Source organism: Lygodium microphyllum, chromosome 28, assembly GCF_053477565.2.
Source record: "Lygodium microphyllum isolate KBCC chromosome 28, Lygodium_microphyllum_v1.1.10, whole genome shotgun sequence".
In the NCBI taxonomy this organism is placed as follows: Eukaryota; Viridiplantae; Streptophyta; class Polypodiopsida; order Schizaeales; family Lygodiaceae; genus Lygodium; species Lygodium microphyllum.
The window spans coordinates 82,228,576-82,240,585 of NC_141162.1; the positions used below are offsets into that span (position 1 = coordinate 82,228,576).

The 12,010-nt window shown below is 46.5% G+C and overlaps 1 protein-coding gene across 2 annotated transcripts in view; it reads right to left on the bottom strand.

The window, feature by feature from the left end:
- Positions 1 to 12,010, bottom strand: part of LOC148011682 (heparan-alpha-glucosaminide N-acetyltransferase-like protein (DUF1624)) — a 352,978-nt gene that overhangs the window by 133,739 nt on the left and 207,229 nt on the right. The window lies entirely within an intron of this gene.

The window sequence follows — 12,010 nt, forward strand, 5'->3', positions numbered from 1 at the left end:
GCTCTCCCTAGAATCAGAATACCCCAGCCCTGTACTGACTGAGTCCACTGCTCCCCGACACATATGTATACTCCAGCCTGTATCTTCGTAGCACCTACAGTTGCTGCCCAGTAAGTGTGACTTTGACCTGTCAGTAGCTTCCCACAACATTTGCATATCCTGTCTGCCGAAAGATGGTGCTCCTGTAACATAAGAAAATCAATTGATCCTCCTACTAGAGCTCTATGCAAATCTTGTCGCATGAGGCTCCGGTTCCCTGCGTGAAGTGACGACCTCCAAAACCTCGTACATTCCATGAGAGTATCCTCATGGAGTGTGTCTCAACCTCTCGGACTAGTGTGGCTATACAGCCCATGCCTACCTCTGCTGCCTCTTACTATACATTGTCTTTTTAAGCTGTTGCTTTCATTATTATAATTTTAAATTCATGTTCCCCCAAAGCTTTCCTTATCATAATTTTGAATTTGTGCCATGTATGATGTGGTTGTAGGTGGGCCCGTCAAATGTGGTGCAAGTTATTACCAACAGTGCATCCACTTGTCGGCGCATGGGTTGCTTACTTGAGGTCAAGTTTCCTTTGATAGTGTGGACTCCATGTGCAAGTCATTGTTTGGACTTGCTCATGGAGGACATTGGGAAGCTCAAATGGGAGAAGAGGGTGGTGCATAAGGCCAAATCCTTCACGGTGAAGGTGAAGGTGCTTGTCATGTATTGTGAGCATAGTACTTTGAAGAAGTCTTCTTCAACTCACACTGCTTATATGTGGTTGTTGTTGGAGCACCTTTATAAGGTGTGGTCCCCGCCCTACGCCAGACGGTGGTGCCCACTCTATGGAATGCGTGGGATGAGCATCAGACAGAGGAGGCGAAAGCCATATAGCGCTTGTGCCTCGATGAATAAAATGGTTGAGAGTCCATTGGATCATGATTGTTGTGGCTTCCTTTTATAAGGTGTTACATATGAGTGATTGCGAGGGGTCCACCATGGGCCATCTCATTCAGTTCTTTAGGGCAGTATTGGAGGCATGGGCTGGCAAGGTATTCATGGAGTCACAGCATGCACACATCATTGATTTAGCAGAGAAGAGATGGGCATGGATACATAAGCCCATCCATCGATTTGCAACACTAATACATCTGGCCTACAAGCCTCCAACAGTCATGGATGATAGAGAGTTGCGTTCTAACCAGATTGCATATCTCACTCATGTGGTCCCTGTGGATGATCACAACACAATTCTAGAGGAGCTTGGATGCTAAGCGGATCAAAGAGGCCATGTGGCTTTTGCTTCTCCCACTTGTTGGAGAAGAGAGTCACTTGTGAAGTCTCTCTTTTGGTGGTAGAATTTTGGATATGTGCTGCAAACTCTTCAGCCCTTGGCCATGAGAGTCCTTGCTTAGGATTACTCTTTAGGTGCATGTGAGAGAAATTTGAGTGCCTATTCTCTCGTTCACACGAAGACTCACAATTGGCTTAGCATACGATAGTTAGAGCGGCTAATCTATTGCCGCACTAACTTGCGCATGATGAAGGCCATGATGACCATGGGTAGTCCAAAGCAAGTAAACACTTTATCGTTTTGGTTAAGTCAAGTTTAAATTTGTTGTTTTCAATTTTATACTTAACAATTTAGTATTTATAATCTTATGTGCATTGTGTAGGTGAATGTTGATGCATTCAAGTTGAGAGGCGATACTCTTTCGAGTGTACACCAAGAGGTTGATGAAGAGGAGCAAATCTTTGTGGAGCTCTATAGAAAGTCCATAGTAGCAGACACTTGTGACACTTGCAATCAGCGTGCTTGTGGGTGAGGAGTTCAACAAGTTTGAGAAGTTCGAGTTGCAGCAGTTGCTAGCATGGGCATGTCATTCAGCACCCTCCGAGATCGAAGAGGGGTGGTTCGAGTGGTTTGCAGACATATGTGAGGCAAGGCTCTAGTAGCTCTCATCTCATGCCTTATGATGACATCCCCCCCTTGCCTACAGTTACACAGCCATTGCCTACGGAGCCATCATTTGATGATGATGGTAACCCCATCACAGTGAGGATGAGTATGAGAGTGTCTCATTATCTGATGTCAAGGGGTCATCTTCAGACTCTCTTGATGAGCGCTCAGATGATGATGATGATGATTATAATGTAAGATGTATCATTGATGATTGTATCCAGATTGGCACATTCCACTCCTGACTCTTGAGTCCATCCTAACTCCTCCAACTCTTGACTCCTATGCCAGTTGTATCATCCAGATTGGCACATTCCACTCCTGAATCTTGAGTCCATTCTAACTCCTCCAACTCTTGACTCCTATGACAGTTGTATCATGTATGATCATTGATCTTATTTTATAATGGCATTGCTATAGCCTATTTTCACTTAAAACATGTGTCTCATCATTTATAGTTTTTTTTAAAATAAGCTAATTATTTTTTCGTACTAATATTGTACTGTAAATCATAAGGTAACATTTAGTACTGTATTTGATCATATTGTACCGTATTTTACCTCAACCATGGATCCAACAAGCATACTATATTCTCAAGCCCATATTTTTAGTGAAGCCTAGTATAAAACTGATGAGTTTGGCAATTACTATCATATAAGGCATCCAAATGGGCCATCAATTTATGTTTTGCATATTGCTCATCATGGAGATCTTGCACTCTACATTTCAACCATTTAGAGTAAGTGGATAGCTCATTAGAGGAGTCCCCAGCTTGTAGGGTGACAAAGTGTTCTAGCACGGAGTGGAAATGCTGTAATTCAGAGGTGGACATGGAATGGCCACGCTTGCGACTTCCAATACATAAACTGCGCTGCTAGTTTTTGTGAAATCCACTCCAGTGTTCCTTTGGCCGAACATCCACCCCCAATGGGTATCCAAGATGCCTGACAATGGAGCCACCGGAAAAAACGTGGCCCTGCCAGCCTAATGATTGTAAATCAGGCTCCGTGCAATTGAGTATGGCTGATTTAAAGGCATTGATGCGAAGACCAGAAGCATGACCAAAGAGCGTCCAAAGATCTAAGGCCTTTCGAATGTTGTCCATGTCCGCCCGCAAAATCATAAAGCTATCATCAGCCAGAGATTGGCTAATGAAGTGCTGTCCCAAAGGAAGAGACAAACCGGCCAGTTGAGCAGAAGCTGCCATTGAAGATAACATTGAAAGAACCGGGTGAGTTGCCAGGGCAAAGAAGAGAGGACTCAAAGGGCAACCCTGTCTCACCGAGCGTGCAAGGACAAATGGCTTTGTAACCCCACCATTGAGCATAACTCGTGAAGAAGCCACAGCACTAATGGTGTAGATCAACCGGGACATCCGAGTACCAAAACCCATAGCAGACATGAGTTCTGCAATGAAAGACCAGTCTAGATAGTCAAAAGCCTTTTCCAGATCCAATTGAATCAATACCACTTCCTGACTGGAGTGCCTCGCATAGTCAATAGCCATTTGCACATTTAAGATATTATGCAGAATGTTGCGGCCCTTAATGAAACCATATTGGAGAGGATGCACAATAGCTGGAAGGTGCTTGTGAAGCCGATTCGCCAGCACTTTGGAGAAGATTTTATACATCGAACCCATCAAAGAAATTGGTTGCCAGTGTTGCAGCATTGACGGCGAAGGGACCTTTGGAAGCAGTTTGATAAGGCCTTCTTTCCATGAGGAAGGCATGCCCCCTGTTTCCCAAACCTGCTGAAACATAGCCGCCAATGGCTTCACCAGCTGGGTGGCCGAGTTCTCAAAGAATTCATTGGTGAGGCCATCCCAACCAGGACTTTCGTCCTTAGGCAGGTGTAACAAAACATCCATAACCTCCTCCTCGCAAATATCTGCCTCCAAAGTAGCTTGCATATCAAGTGGAACCTGCTGTTGGACCACATCATAGAAGACCAAGCGTGCATGCTTAACCTGGCTAGAAGGTGACAGAGAAGAACCAAGAAGATCCATAAAATAATTTCTGCACATATTGACAATGGTCTGCGGATCAGTGACCATGCGACCTTCTGAATCCTGGAGTCTAGTCATATTTTCTCGAGTAGGAGAAGCATGCAAGGTGCACAAGAACTTATGAGACTCACAGGCACTATCTTGCAATGTGTCAGTCAAGTTGTGCAGCTTGGCCTGCTAATAAGATTTCAACTGAAATACTTGAATAAGATGAGCCAAACACATCGCCAGTGACAGCAGAAATTCATCATCTGGGGTGTCCACTAGCAGCGAAGGGACCAAAGCCAGTAAGTCCTCCGCAGCATATCGACGCCGCGAACAAATAGAGGCATGATGGATCCCATACTGCCGAGCAACCTGCCGCACATTAGAGAGCAGCTGTGCAAAGGAAGCCAAGCCCTCAGAGGCGAAGTCCAATAAGAACCTCTCAATCAATTGCTGCATATAGCCCTGAAAGATTGGATGCTTCAAATAAGACGAGTTGAAACGTAAAGGGAGTCTATCCAGCAACTACATAAAAGGTGCAATAGGTTGTACAAGCATCTCAAGCTGGAGGGGAAAATGGTCCGACAAAGCATATTGCTGCAAGACTTTCATTTCCAGCATCTCAGGAAGAAAATCATCCCCCTGCATGATATACATTCGGTCCAACCACGACCAAGTAGTTGCATATTGTGCGGAATGAAAAGTAAACCCTGAAGAAGAAGGGTGGAGCCAAGACCAAAGATCTTGCTTAAGTACATGAAGAGCAAAGGCATTCCACACCCGGCTTTCTGGAGCATCCATCACCGAATGCCCTGAAGTGGACTGAGAAGAGTCAACACACATATTGAAATCTTCCATCACAAAACCCCTTTTGCCAAGTGACATGGAGCTCTGCAAAGTCGTCCAAAGATCCCGTCGGGATGCGGGATCATTTGGAGCATAGAGGCCCAGCAACCATAAAATCTCTCCTTCAAATAAGACTTCGATTACCAGAAAGCGGCCTTGTACATCATTTTTAATAAGAACAGGCTGGTGTTTCTCATGGACAATCATAAGCATGCCCGAATAGTGCATAGCATGTGTCTCTGCATAAAACAGGCGGAATCCATGGCAATCCACAACTTTTCCTGCTTCACCGTGACTCTTGTGCTCAACCGCACACAAGACATCCCACTGGTTCTCATGCAAGACAGTCCACATGGCATGTTGCTTATGATGAGAGCAAATGCCTCGCACATTCCACATGGCTATCTTCATATATCTTCAAAAAAAGAGAATCAGGAAAGAGGCACCTGTTGCCTCGATTTCACCTTTTCCGCGAGAGCGTCCAGGACACCCTCATCTAGAAAATCAGCTAACACTGCAAAAGAATTCTAGCGGCCCGCTTTAGAGGTAGATGGAATATCCACTACCTTGGGAGTGGAACGGGGATAACGACGATCCCAGGGTGTAATCACATTACCTCTAGTATCAAACGCCAGCTTAGCAGGTGGGCCCTTTGAACCGTCTGTATAGACTTTCCTTGTAGACTGATTACGGGGGGTTAAAGGAGCCATAGTACACGCAGCATGCTGTGAAGAGAACATTTCTTTCCTGCACATATACGTGCGCACGGAATCCTGTGAAGCATTAGGCCCAGAATCCGCCAGGCCTGCATCCAACTTTTTACCTTTTGTTGGACGTGCCTCGATCCAATCATTGCTACGGGAATCCAAACCCAGGACCTGTTGTTTACCTTTATCCACAACATTAGGTGGCTGGGGGGCCTCTTGCGCCAGGGCATCAAGCACCATGCCATCCTTAGGCAGCACAACATGCGCATCATCGGAAGACGGTTCTCTCTTTGGGCATTCGCCATAAAATGCCCCAATTTACCACATGAAAAGCAGTGTCCTGTAAAGTTGCCCCATTTCAAGCGAAAGTGCAAAGGATGCATGCCAGAGCAATTGAGGCGAAGCCACGCAGGCCTTTTCCTGGCCGTGTCCCATAACATGCATAAACGGTTTCGATTCATAGCCCTTAGGCTTGGGGGAACCAGCACCGTTCCCACAACTGCCATCGCATCCTTTAACAATGGCCAATAGACCGCCGGACAATTTTCCACTTCCACCCACACCGGGCATTCTCGTTGAAGCAGGCGTTGGAAGTCTGCCATAGGGCGCCATGGCACAGCGTGGACCGAGCGGCGATCAAAGAATAATGGCAACTTGGACAGGAGCTCAGCTCGATGTGTCTCTGATTTCAGCAGCACCTCATAAAAGCCGCGGCTCCAAGAAAGATCTCCTCAACACACTCCCCTTGCAATAAATGGTGCAACCACTGGCGAATATTGGAAAGCACTGGGATCCTGCCAGTGAAGAAAAGTATAACGGCACGTTCATAAAACACCGAAAAAGACCGCAAGACTAATTTCGGGTCCACCGTGGCTTCCAGCACTTCATCAATTCCCGAGTCAGAAAAAGTTTGATGATTATGCTGGACATAATCACCAAGTAGAGTATTGGCAAAGTCTAGCAAATGCTCCCAATCAATTTCCTGCGAATCCACAGGATCAGAGGCCACCTGCACATAGGAACGTTCCTGAGGGCCCATTGTCTCGTCAGAAGTATGCTTGGAGCGTTTGCCCGCAGGCGGCAGGTCAGAACCAAAAGGCAGCTCCTCCGTGCACGGCACCATATCCTCCGGCTCCTCTGTATCAGAATCAGGGCCAAGGGCTGCCACCGTCCGGTCTATAAAATCCATATCAGGCCAGCCATACTGCTGTTCTCTCTCTCTCTCTCTCTCTCTCTCTCTTTTTTTTCGTAAAAGGTAATTGTATTAATTACGAAAAAAGTACAAGATTACTTGATTACAAGATACATGACGACAATCTAAGTCATCATGTGAAGAGGTTCTAAGTACTACAAGTTACAACGTCATGGCAAGGATACAGAGGAAATTGCCATATGCCAGGGACGTAAGTCCTCCCTAGAGAGCAAATCAGAATGCCGGAGAAGATCCAACTGCCAATACAAGAGGCCCTTAAGCCTCGCAATATGCCGCTGAACATTATAGGCGGAGTAAAAAAGAAAAGCATTCCGAATGGTCCAGTTATGCCAACAGCCCCAATATCGAAGAAAATGATACACGAGCTTCATATGTGGCTGTGCAGGAGCGGGGTATTTGGGCTGCCCGAAAACCCAATCAAAGGGGCGCAGGGTGAAACCAACCACTCCTTGCCAAACAGCCGACAAAAATAACCAGACTTTCTTTGCGATGGGGCAAGAAATAAATCGGTGGCGGGCGGATTCCACAGCAGTGGTGCAAAAGAAATAGTGGCCATTGGAGATTCGTCGCTTGGAAAGAGCCGAAGCAAGCGGAAGACCACCAATCATCACTCTCCAAAGAAAGACTTTACATTTGAAGGGTGTCTTGTTCAACCAGCTCGCCATCACAGTTTCCCTCCACCATGACCGGGATTTACGTAATCCCCATAAAGCATTCGCTTTGGTAACGAGCCATTGATGATCTTTAATCAGAATATGATACACTTGGTTAGTAGAAGCTTTGCTTAAAGTCAGCCGGCCTTGTAGGTCCCAATCCTGCCAGGGATGATCCGAAGCAAGGGCAGGAAAGGATTGTCTGCTCTGGAGCACCCTCAAAAGCTGTTCCCATAAAGGCCTATATCCACGAGGGATCTTGAAAAGCCTCCTAGCTGTACGAAAAGATATAAGCACATTGCGACTGGCAAGGGTGGCATCCGCAACTGAAGACAATCCCAAACGGGGCATCCGGTTGAATTGTGGTCTAAGTTCATGTTTACCTTCCCATGCAAGTAAACGCGAGACTGCCAGCAACTCCAATTGAAAAGAGTTAGTAGCTAAGCGATCCTCCGCTGGATGCCACTGAGCCTTCTGGAGGACCTGTTTCCAGGAACACACCAAATGAGTAAGCAGCGACAAAGAAGAACTGGAGAACCGCGAATCAGTATTAAGAACATGCCACCAAGAACTCCGGATTTGGGTATTGCCATACAGAAGCCCATGGCCCTCAAGGAAATAATGGGCTATATCGACCCATGGATGATGATCCGAGCACATGGCGCGGAAAAGCGACCAACGGAGTGCCTGCATGTGAGTTTGGGCATCTAAAATAGCTCCGCCACCCATGCGTTTGGGAGTGCACGCATGCGACCAAGAGATCCAGGAAATACCTGCATGCAAGGAGTCCTTCCATAGCATGAAACGAATAGACTGAGTAAGAGCATTCAGAGTGGTAGTAGTCCAGGGCAACAATGGCAAGAAATATGTGAGCATTGGCAACATAATTGTCTGGGCCACTTTGAGGCGAACATGGAAAGGCCAGGCTTGAGACTTCCAATACATAAACTTAGCCACCATTTTCTGAGAAATCCACTGCAGAAGCTGCTTTGGGGGAACATCAACACCCAAAGGGTACCCAAGGTGCCTGACAATGGAGCCACGAGGAACAACCAGACCCTGCCAGTCCAAGGACTGTAAATCCGACTCCGTGCAGCTAAGAATGGCTGATTTGAGCGCATTGATACGTAGGCCGGACGCCTGACCAAAGAGGCCCCAAAAATCCAATGCTCTTCGAAGGTTATCCTTGTCCGCCCGCAAAATCATAAAAGTATCATCCGCCAGGGATTGGCTAATGAAGTGCTGTCCTGTAGGAAGCGACAGTCCGGCCAACTGAGAAGAGGCTGCCATATGAGATAACATCGAAAGAACTGGATGTGTCGCAAGGGCAAAAAATAGAGGGCTCAAAGGGCACCCTTGTCTGACAGAGCGGGCAAGGATAAATGGCTCAATAACACCTCCGTTCAGCATGACCCGCGAAGACGCTGCAGCGCTAATGGTGTATATTAGACGAGACATTCGAGGACCAAAGCCCACAGCAGACATAAGTTCAGCAACGAAAGACCAGTCCAGATAGTCAAAAGCCTTTTCCAGGTCCAGTTGAATCAGTACTACCTCCTGATTAGAATGCCTGGCATAATCAATTGCCAGTTGAGCATTCAATACATTGTGCAGAGTATTTCGGCCCTTAATGAAACCATACTGTAGAGGGTGCACAATGGCCGGGAGATGCTTATGGAGCCGATTCACCATTACTTTGGAAAAGATTTTGTACATTGAACCCATCAAAGAAATTGGGCGCCACTTTGTCAACTTAGATGGCGAAGGAGCTTTTGGAAGCAGTTTAATAAGGCCTTCTTTCCATGAGGAAGGCATGATCCCCGTTTCCCACACCTGCTGAAACAAAGCCTGCAAAGGTTTCGCCAGTTGGGTAGCAAAAGCTTCAAAGAACTCATTGGTGAGACCATCCCAACTCGGGCTTTTATCCTTGGGCAAGTGTAACAAGACGTCCATAACCTCAGCCTCACAAATATCGGACTCCATAGTAGCTTGCATGTCCTGCGGAAGCTGATTGCGGACCAGGTCATAAAAACCCGAACGGGCCTGAGTAATTTGGGCCGAAGGTGGAGAAGTGGAACCGAGAAGGTCACGGAAATAATTCCTGCACATATGCACAATAGTCTGCGGATCCAGGATAAGGTGGCCTTCTGCATCCTCGAGTCTGGTCATATTCTCTCGAACAGGAGAGGCATGGAGAGCTCGAAAGAACTTATGGGTCTGACATGCACTATCTTGCAAAGTCTCCGTCAGATGTTGCAGTTTGGCCTGCTGATATGATTTCAACTGGAATTCTTTAATAAGATCAGCCACCCGCATGGCCAGTGCGAGCAGAAATGCATCATCCGAAGTGTCCATCAGCAGAGAACGAACCAAAGCCAGCAGATCCTCTGCTGCCTTGCAACGCTGCCGACAAAGAGAGGCATGATAGATCCCATACTGCCGAGCGACCCGCTGCACATTAGAGAGCAATCTTTCAAATGACGCAGTGCCCTGAGAAGAGAAGTCCAAGAAGAATCTGTCAATCAATTGCTGCATATAGCCCTGAAAGATTGCATACTTCAGGTAAGACGAGTTGAAACGCAAAGGGAGTCGGTCCAGAAATCGCTTGAAAGGTGCAATGGGTTGTGCAAGCAGCTCAAGCTGCAGAGGAAAATGGTCCGACAAGGCATATTGCTGCAACACTTTGATGTCGAGCATCTCGGGAAGAAAATCATCATTTTGCATGATATATATACGATCCAGTCGCGACCATGTTGTTGCATACTGGGCACAATGGAAAGTAAACCCTGTAGAAGACGGGTGTAGCCAGGACCAGAGATCTTGCTTAAGAACAGCAAGAGCCAACTCATGCCACATACGACTTTCCGGCGCATCCATTACCGAATGCTCAGATGTGGGCTGGGAAGAATCAACACACATATTGAAATCCCCCATGAAGAAGCCCCGTCTGCCAAGTGACAAGGAGGTCTGCAAAGTCTGCCAAAGCTCCCGACGAGATACCGAATCATTCGGAGCATAGAGGCCAAGTAACCATAAGATTTCCCCTTCGAATAAAATTTCAATCACCAAAAAGCGGCCATGAACATCATTTTTAATAAGAACAGGCTGATATTTGCCATATACAATCATGAGCACACCCGAATAATGCATGGCTTGTGTCCCTGCATAGAACAATCGAAAGCCATTGCAATCCACCACTTTTCCGGCTTCACCGTGACTCTTGTGCTCAACAGCGCACAGGACATCCCACTGATTTTCATGCAATACAGTCCACATGGCATGTTGCTTGTGGCGAGAACAAATTCCTCGCACATTCCACGTGGCTATTTTCATGTGTAGTTAAAACAAAATCAGGTACGAGGCACAGCTTGCCTCGATTTGACTTTGTCGGCAAGAATGTCCAGGACTCCCTCGTCCAAGAAATCCGCCAACACGGCAAAAGAGTTCTGAGGGACCAGATTTGGAAGTAGACGGCATATCTGCTGGCTTGGGGTTGGAACAGGGATAACGACGGTCCCACGGGGTAATGACGTTACCTCTAGTATCAAATGCCAGCTTAGCAGGGGGACCCTTTGGACGATCCGAATACATTTTTCTGGCGGGCTGATGACGGGGGGCAGAGGAAACCATAGCAGGAGCAGAGCGCTCGGAAGACAACATTTCCTCCTGCGCATATATGTACGCATGGAATTTGTGAGGTAGTAGGCACAGTATTTTCCATGCCAGCAACAACCCTGTTGCCTTTTTTTGCACGTACTTCAACCCAATCAGTGGCACGGGAATCCAGACCCGAAACCTGTTGTTTACCTTTGGCCAGAACTTGGGGCTGGTGGATAGCATCCAGTGACGGGGCATCACACACCATATCTTCCATGGGTGGCGCAGCATGGCCAACATTGGAGGTATGTTGCTGTTCCGGGCATTCAGCCATAAAATGCCCCAACTGTCCACAGGAAAAGCAATGTCCTGCAAATGTAAACGCCCCGAACAACGTAGTATGCTTAACAATTATGCTATTCGCTTGTTTTCGAGATTTAATATAAAAGAGAATGAACACTTAAAGCTGAAAATGAAAATTACTCACAAAATTACAGCCATGAAAATGTAAAAGTAATGGAGACAAGATTGAGGGTTGAAGATGGGCAACCCCCCCCGAAGGAATGCATTTCTGCTCAACCCAAGTCCCTTAGGGAAGAGCTCAGTTACAATCAACCTGAGAGTGAGAAGAAGTAATTCTCACTCTCACAAGATCATGCAAAGATGTACAAACACACATGCATTATCTATTATGCAATGTTAAGAACTGATTTCTTTACAGTATGAGGGAAGAAAAAGGGAAATTCAGCCTTTCTCCATCGTTGATCAGCAGTACATGGATAGGGCTTGTTTCTTGTAGCTAAAATGGAAGAAAGAGCTCGAGGAGGAGGTGTTGTAATGAATTTACAGGCTTGCTGTCCTGTAAAACAACAATGATAGAAGAGGGAATATGGAGGAATTTGATAATGGAGAAGTGGGGGATGATGATGGGGATGGATGGGGCCAGTTTCTGGCTATCTGTGGGTGCTGTACATGAGTTTACAGCAAAGAAAAATGATGATGAATGAAGAAAAACGAGCTCTTATTTATAGGAGAGGGGAGAGCTAGTACAAAAGG